Consider the following 21,604-nt stretch of genomic DNA (forward strand, 5'->3'; position numbering starts at 1 on the left):
TTCTGCATTGCTGCTGCCTCTCATTTCTGCTGCTGACATTCCTCTTTTCTCTTATTATTTTACACTTTCCAGGTACGCATCTGAACCATGTATTGGTGTAGCTTTGACGTTGAAATGCTGAAATGAAATACATCATACATTGGCTTCCTGAAATCCATGTGTCCAAGCTGCCATAATGAAATAGATGATAGATGATTTGTATTTGTCTAGGTCTTCTTTTGATTTGTATTGACATTGTATAATTGGACTGAAACTGGGCTGTAGTGGACATATATTGGATGGGTGAGCTACGGGCTTGCGCGTGCTCGTTGGAACTGTTAGTAGTATGTTTGCGTTTAGTATAATAATATCGGGTAGCTACTTCATAAGGGTAAAAATGACGCGAATTAGGATTGGTTTCCTGGAAATGCTGGTTGGATAATCGTTGTTATCTGTAGGTTAGTTGATTTTAAAAGCACATTACTCATAAATCCAGGCTGAATCACTGTCTATTAATTGAAGTTTAAGACTGGCGTATATAATCCTATAAGCATGAAGTCCAATTGATTCTTTGGTTTTAGTCTATTCACGTTTGATTGACATTGCCGTGTGCATTTAAAAGGAACAAGTTAACATGATAAGATAGGCTGCAAACATTGTTCGAAATAGTCATTGCTGTTTATACCAGATTTCAACGCATATTTGAATTTGTTCAAGATAGATTAACTGAAGTTTGCGGGCTTCAATTTGGTATTTGGCCTAAAAATGTCGGCCCACCTCAAATTAAAGTGACGCTGGGCTTCTGGGTGTGTCAATGGCCTAAGCGACCCAGGCCTTTAAAATGAAACCTGGACTGCTAATTTGTTCAGTTGCTAGGACCAATTGTTGGAGATTGAACTATGGAATTTTGGACCATTCACATCTACTAATTAATTAGGGTTCTTCTTTTAGAGACAACTTAAGCAGAAAAATGTAGTTTGCTTTTAGGTTGGCCTTTGATAAAAAATGAGATGAGCCTCGCTAAATAAAACACATAAATCGCGGGTCTCTCAATAAATGCTATAAAAGAAAATACTTAGAATTCGGGTGAACCGTTTAGCGAATTTCACGGTTTTCCCTAAAGATAATAAAAGCGTAGTTGCTTTAGGCGCATATTTTAATAATATTACCTTCCTGAGTGCGGGTGCACATTTATAAGACCCAAATCTAAATCTCAACGAAGTCGAAATGCGTCAAAAGCCACGGGTGCACTGGTGTGACGTGGTTCGAGATACATTTTCACGACGTTGCAATTCTTATTAAAAGACATAAAATAAAAGCGGTTAAAATAAAAGGCACATAGGTTAGAATATGTTTTAAAATCAGATAAAAGCAAATACAACGGTTGAGCGACCGTGCTAGAACCACGGAATCCGGGAATGCCTAACACCTTCTCCCGGGTTAACAGAATTCCTTACTCGGAGTTCTGGTTCGCGGACTGTTAACAGAGTCATAATTTCCTCGGATCGGGATTCAACCGGTGACTTGGGACACCATTAATCTCCCAAGTGGCGACTCTGAATATTAATAATAAATCTCGTTCCGACTGTCCTTTAATTGGAAAAACTCCTTTATACCCTCACCGGTGTAGGTAAAAAGGAGGTGTGACACCCAACTCCGAGTGTGGATCCTGACCGGATGCGATAGATCATCATCTCCATTCCGGAGGATTCCCGGGTCCTTTCTGTCCCCGTAGGGGTGGCCACTTACCTTCGATGCTTGGTGACCGAGGAAGACCAAGCCAAGATGAACGAGGTTGAAGCGCCCTGCCTGTTCAACGAAGCCCAAAAGGCATTAAACTGGGTAAATTCGGATATCTCTTGATGACCTCTAATTTTCACTTACATTAATCTATAGATGATCATAACATTTTTAATTTCTTTGTGATTGTAGGCCTCGGTGCTTCATCACGAGTCTTTTCTCCGATATCGGGAAGAGCTGAACCAGTATGAGGCCGAGATTTGAGGGCTCACTGAGAAGAGAGATGCTTACAAACTTCTCAGCGAGCAACGTGAAGGGGAGGCTAAGAGCCTCCGAGCTAAGCTAGAGGCGGCTCGAAAAGAGCATGCCAACCTGGGGGAAAAGGTAAATATCTTTGAGATTAGTGACGATGAGCTAGACTCGGTGTCTAACGATCCAAACCCGCAGTTCCAACAAAATCTTGACTAGATCGACCAACTTTAGGCAGAAATGGACATGGTAAAGGCCGAGGTTGAAGAATGGAAAAGTAAAATGGACCGCTTGGCCTCGGAGAGGAAACTTCCCTGGCGCAATTGGCTTCGGCTGAGGTTCATCTTCAGGCGACAAAGTAAAAGGCCGTAGTGAAGGCCAAAACGATTGAGGAGCTTTAGTCTCAACTATGTTTGGCCGCCTCCGATCGAGGAACTCTGGCCAAGGAGCTTGAAACAGCCAAGTCGGTGGCCGTGGTGGTTAAAATCGATGCCGACATGATGGTGGCCCAAAATAGGGCTGATGTTGAGGCGGCTCAGGATATTATCGAACATGCGAAGCAGCAATCTCGAAGGGAGGCCCTCGAGGAAATTCATGCTCAGGGTTTTGACTTATTGGCTGAAATTAGGAGTGACAAGGAGCTCGAAGCCGAGGCCAAGAAGTTAGCTAATCCCAAGAATGATGAAGACCCGAGGGTCTGAGCGGATCCGAGGGTGGAGGAGACCCCGAATGTTCTGGTGATGAGGCGGCCCCAGGCGAAGACTAGGCCACATAGGCGCTTTTTTTTGTATTGTCTTGCTTTTTTGTTGAGGCCGTTTGGCCTTTGTGAAAACTTGTATCGAGGCCATTTGGCCTTTGTGAAAATCTTTTGATATGTATATAAGGCTTTTTCCTTAAGCAATTTTTGATTTCTTCCTTTGCTTTATTATTTATGTTTGCAAAGATTGAAATGCCTTAGCATGAAATAGTTAGGTTATGTTCGGAGGTTCGAACGGGTCTTGCCTACAATATTATTTTGTTTAGGGCATCGTGAGGGTTTGGTATGACTGGAAATATTTCCCTGAAATACTTATAATTTTTTAAATTATCGTTTGCCAAGGGTGGCCGTTAGAAACAGTTAAGAAATTTTGAAGGCCTTGTTTTTTGTTACGGGTCTCAGACGTCTTCGAGCCATTTTAATATGGCAGTAGCCTAATTAGTTCGGGTGCTGCCTAGTGGGCTCGTTATCCCGAGTTATCCGAGCTTGCTTAAGATAACAGTCCCCAAGTGGGGATGGCCATAGCCTTTAAAGATCGGGCGTTGCCTAATAGGTCTTGTGCCTTCGGGATTTGATAGCCCGGGTCATCTGAGTTTATCCTTGGACGGCAGTCCTCGGGTGGGAGTGATCGTTTGAACCCGGATTAAGGTGGCCCTTGGGCTTGATATCATTAGGGGATCGGATGTAGGAAATTCCTTAAGAAATGAAAATAATAATTAAGGGACAAGATATTTATCTGCAAGGTAGAGACTTATTTTTATTCTTGTGCGTAATAGTTACACATGTGTACAAGCTTTGTGCCAGGGCTCAAACAGTCTATGCGATCACGGTTCATTTGATCATTTGACGCTTAAAGTAAATCCTATCAATCGAGCCGAGGCCGTTCAATCACAAAGTCTCTGTCCTTGCTAAAGTCGTTATCCGAGGGTAATGCCCCCCAATATCCAAGGTTGATCATAGAGAAGCCTCGAATACTACTGATGTGATCTTAGACACCGATTCATGATCGGCCTTCGACTTGAAGCTAGCATGATCCATTGTTTCCTCGGTAAAAACCTTGCCGGAAAACCCATTTGGGACAAAACGTGTTCAAGGGAAAAAGAGTGCAACGCGTGCTTTCAGTCCTAAAAATCGTACCGTTCCTTGTTAGTAACCCGCAAGAGTTAGTTAAAAAATAAGTAAAAAGGAATGAATGGGGTCGTACCTTAGCAGTAGTATTGCTTCAAGTGAGTTAGGTTCCAGTTATTCGGTAGCCGTTCACCGTTCATTGACCCGAGTTTGTACGATCCTTTTCTGGTGATCTCGATAATTTGATACGGCCCTACCCAGTTCGGCCCCAGCTTCCCCTCGTTCAAATTATGTGTGCTTAGTGTGAACCTTCTTAACACCAAGTCCCCGACATTAAAGTGTCGAAAGTTGGTCCTCCGATTTTAAAATCTCCAATTCACTATTTTTGGGCGGCCAACTGGACAAGGGCGGCTTCGCACCTGTCATCTAATAGTTCCAGGCTCGTACTCATGGCCTCGTCGTTCGATTCTTTGGTTGCGTATCAGAACCCGAGGCTTGGTTCTCTGACTTTAACCGGTATTAGAGCTTCGGCGCCGTAAACCAGCGAGAACGGGGTGGCCCAGGTACTTGATTTTGAGGTCGTGCACTTCGGGAAAGATTTCCTTCCATTTTCCTTTGGCGTCGGTTAACATCTTTTTGAGATTTTGGAGTATGGTTTTGTTGGTCGATTCTTCTTGTCCGTTCCCACTAGGGTGATAGGGTGTTGATATGATCCTTTTAATCTTATGGTCTTCGAGAAACTTGGTCACTTTACTGCCGATGAATTGCTTCCCGTTGTCGTACACGATCTCGGCCGGTATTCCAAACCGGCATATGATATGGTCCCATATGAAGTCGATGACCTCCTTCTCCGTGACCTTCTCATATGCCTGGGCTACCACCCACTTAGAAAAATAGTCAGTCATAAACAATACTCCCTCTGTTCCAATTTATGTGAACTTGTTTGACTGGGCACGGAGTTTAAGAAAAAATGAAGACTTTTTGAATTTGTGGTCCTAAACAAATGAAAAAAGGGCCCAGAGTATTTGTGTGGTTATAAAAGCTTCTCATTAAGGGTAGAATTGGAAGTTTAAGCTAAATTGTTTCCAAATTTAGAAAGAGTTCATTCTTTTTGGAACGGACCAAAAAGGAAATAGGTTCACATATATTGGAATGGAGGGAGTATAAATTAAGCCTTACCAGGTACCCATGGAAGGCTGGTGGGAGCGAGAAGCGTGGATATGTTTGGTGTTTCTTCCATCAATCATCCGGATCTACGCTGTATATCAACAGATTATGGTTCGAGGGTCATCCATTACAAAAAGACCTTCCTCTAAGTGGATATGTGGAAGTACGCTATGATGATCTAGAGAAACGTGTGGTTTCTTAACCCATTGGGATGACCCAAGAATTTCGCTATTTTGATTTTTCTAGTCCTTGGGAACAGCGTAGCGACGGATAATTCAGAATCAGAAAAGGTCCAGTCCAGGGGACAAATCAATAGGAAATGCTATTTGCTTCGTAAGAATAAGAATTCACTTCTATGAAATGAAAGAGTTTCACGAGAATTGTCTTGATCGTCGGATATCATTGAGAAATAAATAGGAAGAAGTGTTATCGAACGATTTCCTGCAATTCTTCCCAGTATGGAATGAGTAAAGAATCAAGCTACAAGTCTCGATCTATACGAAACACACTAGTTTTTTTTCTTTCTTTCGGTTTCATTGATAACAGAAAAGACTTACTCTAACTATACCTCCTGAATGAATAAAGAATCAAGCTACAAGTCTCGATAATTGCACTCAAGCTTTTGATACACTAACTATACCTCCTGACATTAATATGACCTATGTAACTCTAATTCCCAAGGTAAAACACCCACGAAATATCTTCCAATATAGACTCATAAGTTTTTGTAACACTATTTACAAAACTATAACAAAAATTATCATAACTTGTATTCGCCCTTTTCTTAACAATATTATTAGTCCTAATCCATGCAACTTTATTCCAGGAAAAAGAGCAACTGACAATGCAATAATTATCCAAGAAGCAATTCACTCTTTCAAGAGCTGTAGGGGTCGGACGGGAAAAATGATGCTAAAAATTGACCTCGAAAAGGCTTTTGACCGACTTGAATGGTCCTTCGTCAGAAGCTCACTGAATGCTCTGAATTTACCACAAGATCTAATCACGCTTATTATGAATTGTATAACCACCACTACAACCTCAACCATTGTCAATGGCAAGCCTACCATTTTTTTTGTACCGTCAAAAGGCATCCGTCAAGGGGACCCGTTATCTTCTTATCTCTTCATCATCTGCATGCAATCACTAACACGATGTATTGACCACCAAGTGGATATCTTGAATTGGAAATCTATTAAAATAAGCCACAATGGACCAGAGATATCCCACCTCCTCTTTGCAGATGACCTAATTCTATTTGTCGAGGCTGACAAATCTAGTGCAACCCTCTATCATTAATATATTCAACTTCATTTCCCACCAATCCGGCCAAAGAATAAATTTTCAAAAATAAAAAAATTATTTTTTCATCCAATGTACCACCTACAGAACAAGCAATGCTGGCTACAACACTAAACATTAAAATAAAAACGAATGTAGGTAAGTATCTAGATTTTCCAATCACTAACATGCAACCAAGCTCTGATTACCAATTTATTTTATACAGGATGAATACTAGGCTAAAAGGTTGGAAAGCCAACTTACTGAGCTTATCTATCAAAGTAACACTTATACAATCGAACCTGTCAGCAATACCTACACACTCCATGCAAATAATATTTTTACCAGCAAAAATTAGAAACAATATTGATCGCATCCAGCTCAACTTTCTATGGGGGGTCAACAACGATAAAACGGAAACTTCATTACATCAATTGGAATACAGTGGCTTCCCCTAAAAAAGAAGGTGGTCTGGGACTATATAAAGCAACAGGAAAGAATATTGCACATCTTTCTAACCTGCTATGGAGATCACACACAAACCTTGGGTCCCCTTTGGAAGAATATTGCACATCTTTCTAACCTGCTATGGAGATCACACACAAACCTTGGGTCCCCTTTGGGCAAAAACTCTTAGAGCAAAATTTACCAATAAGAAACCACATGGTTTTCAAAAATAACGACTCCTACATATGGAAAAGTGCTGCCAAAACATACCTTTTCTTCTCAAAATGCATAGCCTGGAATATTGGAAACGGGTCAAAAGTACAACTGGGAAGATAGATGGATTACAGGTAGCCACACACACTACGGGAATTAATTGAGGGACCTCTCCAAAAGGAGGATTTTTCAAAAACAGTCAACGGTATCATTACCAATAATAACTTGAATTGAGAAGCACTAGCATATGACCTACCAAGTACGATCTGTGACATCATACTACAAACATACATCCTTTTTTCTTAAAACCAAAATGACTCATTTCTGGAAAGAAACACAGGATGGGAACATTACAATGAAATCAGCTTACAATCTCTTCACTAGAATAACAGGGAGTACCCGACAACAGGAGCCTTTACACCACTTCTGGTTATGGAAAGCACACTGCCATAACAAATTAAAAACCTTCCTTTATTTGCTACTACACCAACGACTTCCCACTGCAAGTGCTCTCTACAAAAGAAACATAATAGAAAATAACTCTTGCAAACATTGTGGAACTGAGGAAAATACATACCACCTCTTCTTTCATTGTCCCACAAACAACAACATATGAGGGGAACTAAATATTACTCCACCAACAAATTCAAACAAACAATCATGGCTGGATAAAAGAAAATTGTACCTCAACTGCGTGCACCTTACTGCCAAACAATCTCTCCATACCTTTGGAAATAATAACCCCTATTATCCTTTGGCATATTTGGCAAAACCGCAACCACAGCCTTTTCAATAATGAGTCTCACCACATTGATACAAGAAAAATAATTATGTACGCAATGGAATATCTCTGCCACAACAATCAAAACTTCAAACACACAATAAAGAACAAACACTGATAAAATGGAACCCTCCTACCACACAACATCTATGAACTCAATATAGATAGAGCACACCAAAAAGACTCCGATAAAGGAAGAGCATGCGGAATCATCAGAGATTCCGAAGGTCAATGGATTGATGGATTCTCTTACCATACAATGGCCTCTCTAAAATCGAATACCGCTTATAGTGGAAATAGATTGCTAGGTATTACTAAACTACTACATGACAATTATCACACTAAATCTAATGCTAATCTTCTCCATGACTGTAGGTTCCTTTTAAAAGCACTGGACCTGATGTTAGGCTAGAAACCCGTGTTTTAGCCGTAGTATTACATTCCAATGACTGCATTTTTACGTGCGTTTGAGTTCAAATGATAGTGAATTGCACTTAGTACGTGTTTTATGCCTTGCAGGAAGTGATCCTGAGCTCAAAAGTTAATTTAGAGCTAAATTGATCAATTTGGAGCTTTGAAGTCTGAGTAAAAGCCCAATACATTAAGCCGAGATCGTGTTCGGGGGTTGTGTACCAAGTCTGGATTTTAAAAGGGGACAAAATAAGTTCATCTGAGAAAATTGCACTACTGCGCCGCATGGGGCGCCGCATGGTGCGGCGCAGCAGTGTAAAATTGTGCCTGACTCAAAAATATGAAGCTGCAGATAAAATGCACTACCGCGCCGTATGGTGCGGCGCAGCCTGCGGCGCGGCTGTTCAATTTTTACAGAGCTAAGTCCTAATTCGCACAGGAATGGGCTTTTTTTCATCTGGGCCCGACCCTACTTGGTATAAATACATGTAAAAAAATGCTATTTTGGCAGGTTGGACAGATTTGAGACATAGACTCGACCTAAGGAGGCAAGAACACATTGGGAGCAAGGCGGAGAATTCTTCTACGAGTTTTTCCTTCCTCTTCCTATTTTTCATCGTTGGTTATGACTTTTGGTATTGTAGTTTTACATGCTATTATGAATAGCTAATTTGTTATCTAGGGTTTTGATGGAACCTTTTGTAGGATAAATTCTTGTTATTTTTATATAATTGAGCTGTAGTATTTTCTCTATTTGTTCAACTACGTGTTTGTTGTAGTTAATTGACAGGATCCTCAATTAGTTGTGCCTATTTAGTGTGCATAACTCGGGAGAGAGTGCATATTTAGGTAGTTGTTGAACAACACCACTCCCAAAGTATGAGAGGGATCTATAACTGCGGGTTTAAAGGCGGGATTAGGGATAACGAAGCCTTGGGTGCAATCTAAAGTGAGCTTTAATAAACAAAGCCAGCTAGCGTAACTCGGGAGAGTGCGTCTAGTAAATTGTGGTAATTACTCGGGAGAGAGTTACGACAGTCAGAGCGCTCATGATCGGTAGAGAATATTTAGGCGAATTTATATTAAACGTAGAGGGAAGGATTCCGACAATTGGGGAAATCATAACTCTAGACCTCCTTAATCTTGACTCCAATCCTTATCCTTGTTAATTGATAGTTTTACGGCTTTCTAGATTTGTTAGTTAATTAGATAAAAAAAATATTATAATCTTTATAATTAGAAAATTGTTTGGACTTGTGTTTCTTAGCGATATTGAACAACTATAGCTAAGCCTTAGTTCTCTGTGGGATTCGACTCCGGACTTGTAAAACGGATTATATTTGCAACGACCGCTTATCCTTTTTAGGACTAGAGTTGGGCGTGATCAAATTTTGGCGCCGTTGCCGGGGAACTAACGGTGTAGTTGTAGCTGTATATATTGCTAGGGTTCAAGTTTGAACTTTTATTTTGTTTTGTTTTTTTCATGGTATTTATTTTTATAACTGTTGATTTGAGAAAAATGACATCTTGGAATTATGGGAATTTAGGTGTAGATAATTCTACTATTGATCTCCATACATATTATAAAGGAAACCACCTGTGGAAAAATTTTCAAAACGTTCCTGAGAGCGAGTTATGTGCACCAACTCAATCTTATTTGTGGAATGTGTGTGATGTGTGTGGTGGTAAAAATGGTCACCTTCATGGTTGTGCTTATATTTCTTATTTTCCCCCAACCCCTTACTATGATGGTTCTACCTTTTCTTGTGAAGTTAATAGGAACAAAGAACCTGGGAATGCGGACTTGAAAGAGATCAAGGATATGCTAAAGTGCCTTCTGGAACAAAACAATGAGAAATAATTGCACATAGAAAGGCAAGAGGCAACTATTCGCAAGTTGGAGGCTCAATTGAGTCAAGTGGTTGGAGCTTTTAATGCTTAACAAGCCAATATTGAGGATAGTAGCCAAGAAGAGCATGAATTTGAGGTGTTAATTAAGGAGGTCAGAGCAGAACATCAACAACCTAGCCAACTACAATTTGAGGATGTCAATGTTGAAGAAATGAGACTAGAGCCAACCAAGGACTTTGAGGATATAAATTTTGTTGACTCTAGTATCATTGATGTTGAGGATGTTGAAATTCCTGAAGTTCATGTGTTTGAGCGCATTGGTCCACACTCCAAGCATTTTTTCACATTATGTTTGGATGATGATATGGAAATAGAGTCATCTGAACCAATGGAAGAGTCAAGGAATGAGGAACAAGATGCATATATTCTGGAATTCTTCTTGCCAGAAAGTCAGGATTACATACCTCATACAAAGGCCAAGTAATGCAGAATACTACATTATTTCCTTGGGCCAGTTAGATTCGTTCCACCGCCCCATGACCATAATCATAAGCTTGAATCAAAATTGGGGGTTCAATTCATAAGCTCGAGGTGGAGGCAAAAAGTGATTCACGTCGTGCCGCGACGTTAAATCAAGCGCTTGGGAGGCAACCCAGCTTTTATTGCTTTCTTTTATTTATTTATTTTTTATTTTTTTAATTGTATTATTTTTGTAGTGTCAATTTTTTTATTTTCTAGGAGCATGGAAAGCAAAGGTATTGGAAGGATGCATCAGCAAACCAAATGGTTGGAACTAAGTGTGAGGTACCCACACGAAGGACCAAGCTTGGGAGAAGTCTGAGTACCCCATGAACTGCTAGTGCTTCGGTCTTTGGCCTACCAGGGAGTTTCTTTTACCCTCTTGTATGTATGGGTGTGCATTGGGGGCAATGCACAATTTTAAGTGTGGGGTGAGGAGATTATCTGGGTGATTTTTCATGCTACTTTAGCTGTATTCGTTTAATTAAATAATTTTTTTTAAAAGATTGGACTTTTCCTGATGACGGATCTTCTAGACAGTTTTCTTGAGGGAAGTAAGTCTAAAGAAAATACCAAAAAGATTTTTTATTTTGTGTTAGGTAGTGTAGTAACTCCCGCTTGGTTTTTCTTTGGGCCACGGTTCTTTTCCAAGGGTTTTGTTTGAACCGGGTGTAGTTAGTTTTTTTTTTAGGAATAGGAGCCATTGTGTTGTGTTTTGAATTGAAGCAATATCTCTTGACTTTGTTATGCCTTGAGAATAGTGAGTACTTTGGTTGTGACGCTTAGGCTCAGTTCTTGACTCTTGTAGAAGTACCTTAAATTGTACGATTTTAACTTTGCTTAACTGCTTTGACTAGAGTGTCTTGATGAATCCAATCCTGAGTGAGTTATGTGCCATGTGTTTGTGAGGTTTAGGTGTTATTCTGTGCAGTGCATTTGATGCCTAGAACTTGCCCCGTATGTTTGCAAAGCGAAATAGTAGTGTTGTTCGGTCTTGGAAGTGATATAGGCGTTTCCTTATTGAGCCAGATATGTATATTTTACCCTCCTCATTGTGATATATCGTAGTTAACCCCTTTTGAGCCTGTAATCTTGTTTCTTTGGCAACCACATTACAAGCCTTACCCATTTGTTTGAGTTAATCATCTATTTGAACCTTTTAAGCTCTCATGAGCACTTGAATTGTTAGGAACTATGTAAAAGTTAAAGTGTGGGGTGGTTGGTTTGGCTTTTGAGTGGAACTAATAAAATCAGGAGAAAGGTGCACTGTTTTGAACAAGTAAGAGCCACTTGAATTGAAAAAAAAAATATAGTTGGATTGTTGTGAAAAAAAAATTCTTTGATAGTGGTGACTCTTGATGTAATTGTGCTTAAATAATTTGGGAGTTGATGTATATTGATGTGAAGGTGGAGTCATGGTTTGACATAAGTGTGGGGTTTTGAATGTTAAAGTATATGTATTAAAGTGCTTAGCGAGGTGTAGTCACTCTTATATCTAAATGTATCCTACCCGTCCTGCAGCCTACATTACAACCAAATAAAGTCCTACTTGATCCTAGACTGAATGAGCTCGATTAGTAGAGTAGTACACTATGGGCAAGCCTATGGTGCATCTTTGTAGCATATGAATGTTATTTCTGAGAGTGAGTGAATTCTTTCTATCTTGAGTTCCTAAGTGTTCTTAAATTTTATTGTGTGGAACTACTCTCTTTTGTTGTGTGAGGGCACTTGATTCATGAAGGAAAGGTAATGTCATTGACCTCTATGTTAGAGTAAGTGGGCGAGTGATAATGTGTGGTACTTGTGAGTCAAATCTTGAGGTTAAGATGTTACGCTTTTGTGCTTAATCTATTTTAAATATTCTTGGCATAATGAATTAGGAGAATTGTTTAAAAAGGTCGTGTCTATATAAAGTGAAGTTTGATTGCTCGAGGACGAGCAATGGTTTAAGTGCGGGGTGTTGATGTTAGGCTAGAAACCCGTATTTTAGCCGTAGTATTACATTCCAATGACTGCATTTTTATGGGCGTTTGAGTTCAAATGATAGTGAATTGCACTTAGTACGTATTTTATGCCTTGCAGGAAGTGATCCTGAGCTCAAAAGTTAATTTAGAGCTAAATTGTTCAATTTGGAGTTTTGAAGTCTGAGTAAAAGCCCAATACATTTAGCCGGGATCGTGTTCGGGGGTCGTGTACCAAGTCTGGATGCTAAAAGAGGACAAAATAAGTTCACTCTGAGAAAATTGCACTGTTGCGCCGCATGGCGCGGCGCAGCAGTGTAAAATTGTGCCTGACTCAAAAATATGAAGCTGCAGATAAAATGCACTACCGCGCCGCATGGTGCGGCGCAGCCTGCGGCGCGGCTGTTTAATTTTTACAAAGCTAAGTCCTAGTTCGTGCAGGAATGGGTTTTTTTTCTTCTGGCCCGACCCTACTTGGTATAAATACATGTAAGAAACACTATTTTGGGAGGTTGGACAAATTTGAGACATAGATTCGACCTAAGGAGGCAAGAACACATTGGGAGCAAGGCGGAGAATTCTTCTACGAGTTTTTTCTTCCTCTTCCTATTTTTCATTGTTGGTTATGACTTTTAGTATTGTAGTTTTACATGCTATTATGAATAGCTAATTTGTTATCTAGGGTTTTGATGGAACCTTTTGTAGGATAAATTCTTGTTATTTTTATATAATTGAGCCGTAGTATTTTCTCTATTTGTTCAACTACGTGTTTGTTGTAGTTAATTGACAGGATCCTCAATTAGCTGTGCCTATTTAGTGTGCATAACTCGGGAGAGAGTGCATATTTAGGTAGTTGTTGAAAAATACCACTCCCAAAGTATAAGAGGGATCTATAACTGCGGGTTTAAAGGCGGGATTAGGGATAACGAAGCCTTGGGTGCAATCTAAAGTGAGCTGTAATAAACAAAGCCAGCTAGCGTAACTCGGGAGAGTGCGTCTAGTAAATTGTGGTAATTACTCGAGAGAGAGTTACAACAGTCAGAGCGCTCATGATCGGTAGAGAATACTTAGGCGAATTTGTAGAAAATATAGCGGGAAGGATTCCGACAATTGGGCAAATCATAACTCTAGACCTCCTTAATCTTGACTCCAATCCTTATCCTTGTTAATTGATAGTTTTACGGCTTTCTAGATTTGTTAGCTAATTAGATAAAATTAAATATTATATTCTTTATAATTAGAAAATTGTATGGACTTGTGTTTCTTAGCGATATTGAACAACTATAGCTAAACCTTAGTTCTCTGTGGGATTCGACTCCGGACTTGTAAACCGGATTATATTTGCAACGACCGCTTATCCTTTTTAGGACTAGAGTTGGGCGTGATCAGGACCATCCGGAAGTCGGGCATGTCTACCGTGAAGGAAACCAAGTGGCGCACACACTAACGAAGTTTGGGAGCAACTGTTCCTTACATACTAATGCCGAGTGTGGCGAACACTTCTGGAGCGAATCATCTTTATTTGCTTTCTCTACTTTCCGCAAAGACAAATTAGGGACTGTTTCGATAAGATCAGTCCGGAACTGTAATAACTCTCCTTACGCTTAATGCTTAATAATAATCAGCGCCCCTCAAGCGCCTTTATTTAAAAAAAAAAAAAACGTATTCAGCATTCCTTAGTAGCAAATTTCATGATCTTAGTTTTTGTTATGTCATAAGAGGTATTGAAAGTGCACATATCTAGTAGTATTGGAAAATAACCATTAAGCTAATAAGTTTCCCAATCTTTTGAACGCCATGGCATTATTTTCAACAAACAAGCCATAGAATAAGGGTCCCAGAACATTAGGAAACTATAATCTTTGGCGGCCATGATATTATTTACGCAGAACGACATAGTTTCCGATGGTTTTGCAGTTGGACATATCCTTTTATGCAGTCATAATTTGTTTCGAAGGAGAGATCATTGAAAAAAATTTTAAAAAATAATAATCCAGGTGTTTATACTTTTTCAGCGGCCTAGCCAAAGATTTCACAGTTCATCATTTTTCTGTCAATAATAGAGGCACATAAAGGCTTCGCTTTGAAGTCTTTGGTACTGATAGGGGTGTCAATGGATATTTAAAAACCGATTAAACCGACTGAACCATACCGTACCGAACCAATTTTTAGGTTTCCTTTAATAAAACCGTAGGTTTTATATAAATCTATAACCGTACCGATAATTAAGGTAGGTTTTTTATTTTATGAAAATATACCGAACCGTACCGAATAAATTTACAATGTGAAAAATATATTTATATATTAAGTTTAAAAATAATAAAGCATCAAAAATTTTCTTAGGCTTTGGAACTATAAAGCAGTTAAAAGCCAACAAATAATTAAACTCAAAATCATAATTCCCAAATCTATTATGCTACTCCTATTGAAAACTAAATTATTTCTAGCATATTCACTAGCAAGACACAAGGTATTGTAGCGATTATGAGTAGCAAACTACAAGTATTGAATATGTTTCCTGTCGTATGCTTTAAATTTATCTTTTTGAATTTTTGATCTTCTATAGACTTTATTTTTGAATCCTAGCTTGGTTAATATCTTTCCACTCGTGTGATTTATATTTTCTTTGTCTTTATTTAGTTTCTTTTATGTTGATGTAGTTGATGGATCTATACTTTAGCCATCTTTCATATTTTCTTAATTCATCACCTTTTAAACTGTAAAAATATCTACAGAATTTTTCTAAGTCCTATAAAAGTACGTATGTTATTGCATTCTACTTCTACTAGTGATTTTTACATGATATTATAAAAAATTACCGAAAATTTACCGAACCGTACCGATACTGAAGAGAAACCGACATGATTGAGACGGTTTTGAAAAATCTAATTTTGGTTATACATAATAGAATAACCGAAAAATTGGTATGGTATAAATTTTATAAAATAACCGGCCGAACCGAACCATTGACACCCCTAGGTATGGATACCAAATACAAGTGTATATAAAGGCTTTGTAGAAGGATGACATTAATTTTTCGTAGAATAATTAGTATGTAGTTCAAATGAAAAAATAAAAAAATAATACGTAGTTCAAAAGAAGTTAGGTAAAGGCTCTTCTTTCTATGTACTGCAATTGTAAAATCAAGACTAAAAGTTTCTTGAATATCCGTTAACAGAAAGAAAAAAACCTCGAAAAGGAATACAGTAAATAATTACCAAATATTTGTCTTAAAGTTGGAAGTGAATCAGATTTTACTAATAACAACTTACTATTTATTTATAGTTGCAATAATAAAGAAGGAAACAAATTTAAAAGAAAACCCTGGAGTTCCATTTCCCCCCTATATAAACTCATGCTTTACCACTCTTTCATATATCATATCTCAAGTTGTGGCCATCACACTCATGAAGAGCGCTCAAGACAATATCAGTGACGATGAAGATATTGGAATCCATTTCCAATTCATCAAAATTGAATCAATGAGTCACCATGATAAAGTATTGGATTTATCATCTCTTCTTAATTAACCATTTCTGTTATTTGATACTAACATTGTGCTCTCTTTATGTTCTTTGATTTCTAACGCTTGACCCCATCGATGTGCTTATGTTGTCATGCCTTGGGGCTTAATTAACTCTTTCTTGCAAATACTCCATGCTTCCAAATATCATTACATGTAAATGAAATAAGTTTTTTTAAGGATAAAAAGAAGAATAATGCTTGAAAATGAAATTGATACACACTTTCCATCCCATTTTACATAATTTTTTCATCTCATTTGTGGAAGTTAATTAAAAGCATGAAGCTAAGTATTTTAAGTAATCTTCTATATTGATTGAATAGTTTTTTTCCGTAAACCATCTCTTATTTAAACAGTAGCAGAAAGAGTTTCATGCTATGAATGGAAAATTTGGCTTATCTATCATCAACGGTTTTAGGTGGATTCAGTGTTTGAGTTGTTTTTTCTTTCAATTTAGTGTTTGCAAGCAATGGCGAAAATTTCGTGCGAGCAACCAACCATATGTTTGCAATCTGATTTCCCTTGGAAAATGTGCAGGTAAAGAATAACATTTAGAATTTGCTTTAATATGGATAAACTAATGATGATATTGAATGTTGAAAATTTGATTTCTTTTATCTTTTGCAGAGAGATTATGCACTTTCAGTTTGTAAAAATTAAAGCATCCCTCTGAATGTCGTCCTTCACCTTTGGTTGAGGTTTCAATTCAGATGCTGCAGAAGTAGCAACAACAACAACCGCAGCAACAGCAACAACAGCAGCAATAGCAACAACAACAGCTGCAACAACAACAACATCAGCAACAGCAACAACAACAACATCAACAGGAGGAGTAGCAACAGCAACAGAAAAAGAGGAAGTAGCAGTAGAGTAGCACTAGCAGTAGTGGTAATAGTACCATTAGCAGTAGTAGTATGTCTTACACGGAATGTCACCAAAACCAAGCAAGAACTATATATGTGTCTAATATCTATATGTTAAAGGACCAAAAAATACGTTTGTTTAGTGTTTCGAATTGCAACAATAATCTTCTTATATCTATTCTATATCTATATCTATCTATCTATATCTATCTATATCTATATCTATATATATATATATATATATATATATATATATATATATTATCAAAGCATGAATACAATGTCGGTTTACAAAAATAACCTTATGATATTAAGCATAATAACTCATAATAAAAGGACATAACCGGAATTCTAGATATTAGCCTTATAATCCTATTAGTTTTAGGACATAATACTACATGTTAGGAATCCTACATGATTACCTTTAGGAATCCTATTAGTATAATTACTTTCGGACTATTTAATTCATATAAAATTGAACAAGTAAATATCTTTAGTCATACAATCATATTACTCTTAATATAATTTCATGTGCGGATAAAATTGTAACATTGAAAACATTTACTAATTAATACTAATTCGCATAGGGTTCATATACAAAACAAGATTTCTACCATTGTTATGTTCCATAGTCATATATAAATTTCACGTGGACTAGAATAGATAATTTCCACCGCCGTCTCATACTACCCTATGTAAAGGAGTGCATTGCCTCATTCATTGGAGCACGCACGAATTTGGTAAAATTAAAAAAGACTTCCAAGAAATTGATACTTGCAATTTAACTGGATCGATTACATGAGAATTTAATGTAAGAAATGCACGAACGAATATGAGTTTGCATGTTCTCATCTTCAAGAAGATTTCGGTTAATGCCAGAAATAATGTCATTAGATTTGTATATCTTGGTGCTCAAAAGTATAATCTATCGTGTTCTTCTCTTTTTCTTTGATTGTTCTCTTTAGGTCAATTATGTATCGGTCCAGGGAGTAATTCAAGATTTATTGTTGTAGCATAAAGTGATAGACTTTTTTTGACCAAAGTATGAACTTGAAAGTTATGATGATAAGTTGGTAACTAATAAAGGTGATACATTTTAAAGTTTGAATTTTTTGTGCCTTATAAACATTATTATAAAAAATATAAAAAAAGAGGCAATTTTTAGGAAAAAAATATCAGTTTACAAAGATAACCTTATAATATTAAGCATAATAATTCATAATAAAAGGACATAACCGAAATTCTAGATATTAGCCTTATAATCCTATTAGTTTTAGAACATAACACTACACGTTAGGAATCCTACATGATTACCTTCAGGAATCCTATTAGTATAATTACTTTCGGGCTATCTAATTCATAAAAAATTGAACAAATAAATATCTTTAGTCATGTAATCATATTACTTTTAGGATATACTTCTTAAAAATTCTTATTACTAATTTAATTTGAAAATATAATATAATGTCCTATTACTAATTTAATTTGAGAATGTATTATATTTTCCCAATTCATTTAATTACCTAATTTTTGAACTACAATACCTTGTATGTTAATTTTTAATATTAAAATTTTGTCTATTAATTTCTAATTAAAATATATAAGAAGGTTTAATAAAATCAATTTCATAAGAACCCTCCGTATTGGCAATACATTACCATTCCATAATTTCCAATACCAAAAAAATAAAAAAATAATATTAAATGAACTACATGAAGGTTGAAATTGAGAAAAATATTCCCACGATAATATATTTTTATATTATATTTGAACTATTTTCCTACTCAAATAATAATTTTTATCAATTTTTGTGTAATATTAAAAAATACTCAATTATTAAACAACAACTAAGAAAAATATTTAAGAATATAAATGTGTGAGAAAAAGAAAAAGAATGGTCGGTAAGAGTCAATACCACTAATGATTCTATAGACATAAAGATCTAAAAGTGAAGTATCATATCAATCTTTTACTCTTTGAAAATAAAATTTATGGTGGATAAAACTATAATTAAGTTTAAATATTCAAAACAAGAGATGAATTAATATTAAGATCTGAATCAATATAGAATAAATTATTTTTAATGCTAAAATAAAATAATTAAATCTTTTAATTAATTATTTAGTAAGAGAATCCCATTCAATTATTTTTTAAAATTCATCATATGAGTAAAATTCTTATTCAAGTTAAAAAAAATCTTAGTTACATAAATTTATTCCATAAAAAGAGCATTAGAACACAAAGTAAAAAGGTTAGTATATTATTAAGAATCAAAATGCTATACAAGTGTCTGAGGAAGCACAATCAAAGCTAAATCCTAAACAAGAACAAGCTTTTCAAGACTATATATTATAAAGAATCGACTTTGATATAATGAGATTATTATTTGTAGATGCCTCCGGCGGAGTCGAAATAATATTTCTATATCATGCATTATTTGCAAATATCATATCAAGAAGCATGACACTGTTAGAAATAATATCAAGTGGTGTACCAACAACGATTTTATTATGAGGCCACCCACTTTAGATTTGATATACCTCTTCAAACAACTTAAATAATCATCACAAATATATCAAAGCAGAACAATGGTACTAAATTAATAAAGAAAGCAAAATTGATATATGGGATGAAGCACTTATGGCTAAGTGTCAAACGATCAAAATAACTGCCCGAAGTTCTAGAGATATATTAGATATTAATAAATCGTTTGGTGAAAATTAATGATTTTGGAGGTAATTTATTACAAGTACTATCAGTAGTTCCAAAACCGACAAAAGCATAAACTGTAAAAGCTAGCTTGCCAAAGTTATAATTCTGGCCCCAAATAAAAAGATTCAACTAACAAGAAATATAAAGTAAGAACAGATCCAGTATTCTATATCTTCTTGCCTCGTGTCGGAAATAAAGAAGAGCATCTAATAAAAGATGATTTGATTCTTTCTGAACACTTGGTTATCAATCCCAATGGTAGTAGTGCATTTAACTAGAGAAATATTTCTATCATTAGATTAAAACGCAATTTGTGCAAATCGCATGATAGAATTAAAAAGATATCTTAGCTAGCAGAAATGGATATGTTGATCAACTAAATAAAATGTTGATTGCAAAATTTATAGTAAAAACAAAATGCTTTTATGTTTTGACTCAGCAGAAAATGATACCAATAATTACTATCAAGAAGAATACTTAAATACTTTAATACCAAGTGGCCTTCTACCATACCTGTTTGTTGTCAAGTTTATTATTTTTTACCTATGTTAGTGTCACCGTATATAGAATAGACTATGTTAAAATTGATCTTCCATTGTATATAAGTTGATTTTAAAGAAAAATATGCCTATCATGCTACTGAAAAACTTACATATGCCGAATAGCTTATGTAATAGCACAATATGGTATATAGAAGTTTTGACAATAACGTCATACATGCAAAAATTATGATACTGGTCAACGTGCTTCTAAGTATATTCTTATCCCTGAATTCAATTTTCGTCTTTCGAAACTAAGGAATATCCTTTTAAATTTGTGTGAAAATAATTTTTACTATGTTTATGCTTTGCAAATATAATAAATAAAGAACAAGGACAAACATCCTAAATATTGGACTATATTTACCGCAATATGTTTTCTTGCACGAACAACTGTGTATTGCACTTTCAAGACGGATATCGAAATAGACAACAAGAGTTTTGGTTAAGGCAGAGCAACCAAAGCATTAGAAGGAAACATACACGAAAAAAATATTATCCACAAAGAAGTGTTCGTTAAGATACCATCACATTAAATACTTTTAAACTATAATACATAATTATCTAACTAACATGACAAAATTGACCATTTGTGTAAGTTTTGATATTGTCCTTTTATTTTAAATCCATGTATTATACTAATGTAATAATATTTTTCGGCGTTTAGATGATTGTTGTATTATTATACATAAAATTTATCTCATTAATTAAATTTTATTGTTCCTTCGTATAAATAAATATTTAAATCATCACGTGATATTATTAACGTGCAACGCACATTCTTAGATACTAGTACTATATTAAAAGTAGGAAGCCCTTTAGCTAAAAGTTAAATTACTAAAATACCCTTTTAATTAACATAAACTCTACGTAAAAAAGTAAACAACAATAATAGATTTATTTGAAGGGATGCGATCCTTCGTATAAGTAACTAATTCAACTCACGGAAGGCTCCAATTTTTTCATTTGGTCTTAACCAGTGATACATTGGGAATAATTCATTATCTATAATCTAAAGACTATCATCAGAAACTTGTAACCAGTTAAAATATCTTGGCGCCTTTTCTACAGTACACTACCAAAGTAAGAGCTTTTACGTTTATCCTCTTTTTATTAAGTCCAATTAATTATTTTTTCAATATTATGTATTTTCTTCTTCTTTACTTCAAATGGAGTGATTATTATATTTTTTTACTTTATCTCTCTTCGTATACTTGATTGTTAGTGTTCCACCGCGGCTTCTCTCATTTTTCTTCTTTTGTTGGGCGAACACCCATGATAGCATATTGTGAGTCTTAGTATAATTCTACATATATTTGACCGGTCCAATTGATAATTATTTTATTTATTAATTTTTTGGTATTCCTTTTTTAAAAAAATTTAATATGATAATTGTCATTCGACAATTAAAAAAACAAGTACTTGTTAAATGTCAAAAAATAAAGCTCTCCACACACACACACACACACACACACACACATATATACATATATATATATATATATATATATATATATATATATATATATATATATATATATAT

The sequence above is a fragment of the Nicotiana attenuata genome, unplaced genomic scaffold (genome assembly GCF_001879085.1).
Source record: "Nicotiana attenuata strain UT unplaced genomic scaffold, NIATTr2, whole genome shotgun sequence".
Taxonomy (NCBI): domain Eukaryota; kingdom Viridiplantae; phylum Streptophyta; class Magnoliopsida; order Solanales; family Solanaceae; genus Nicotiana; species Nicotiana attenuata.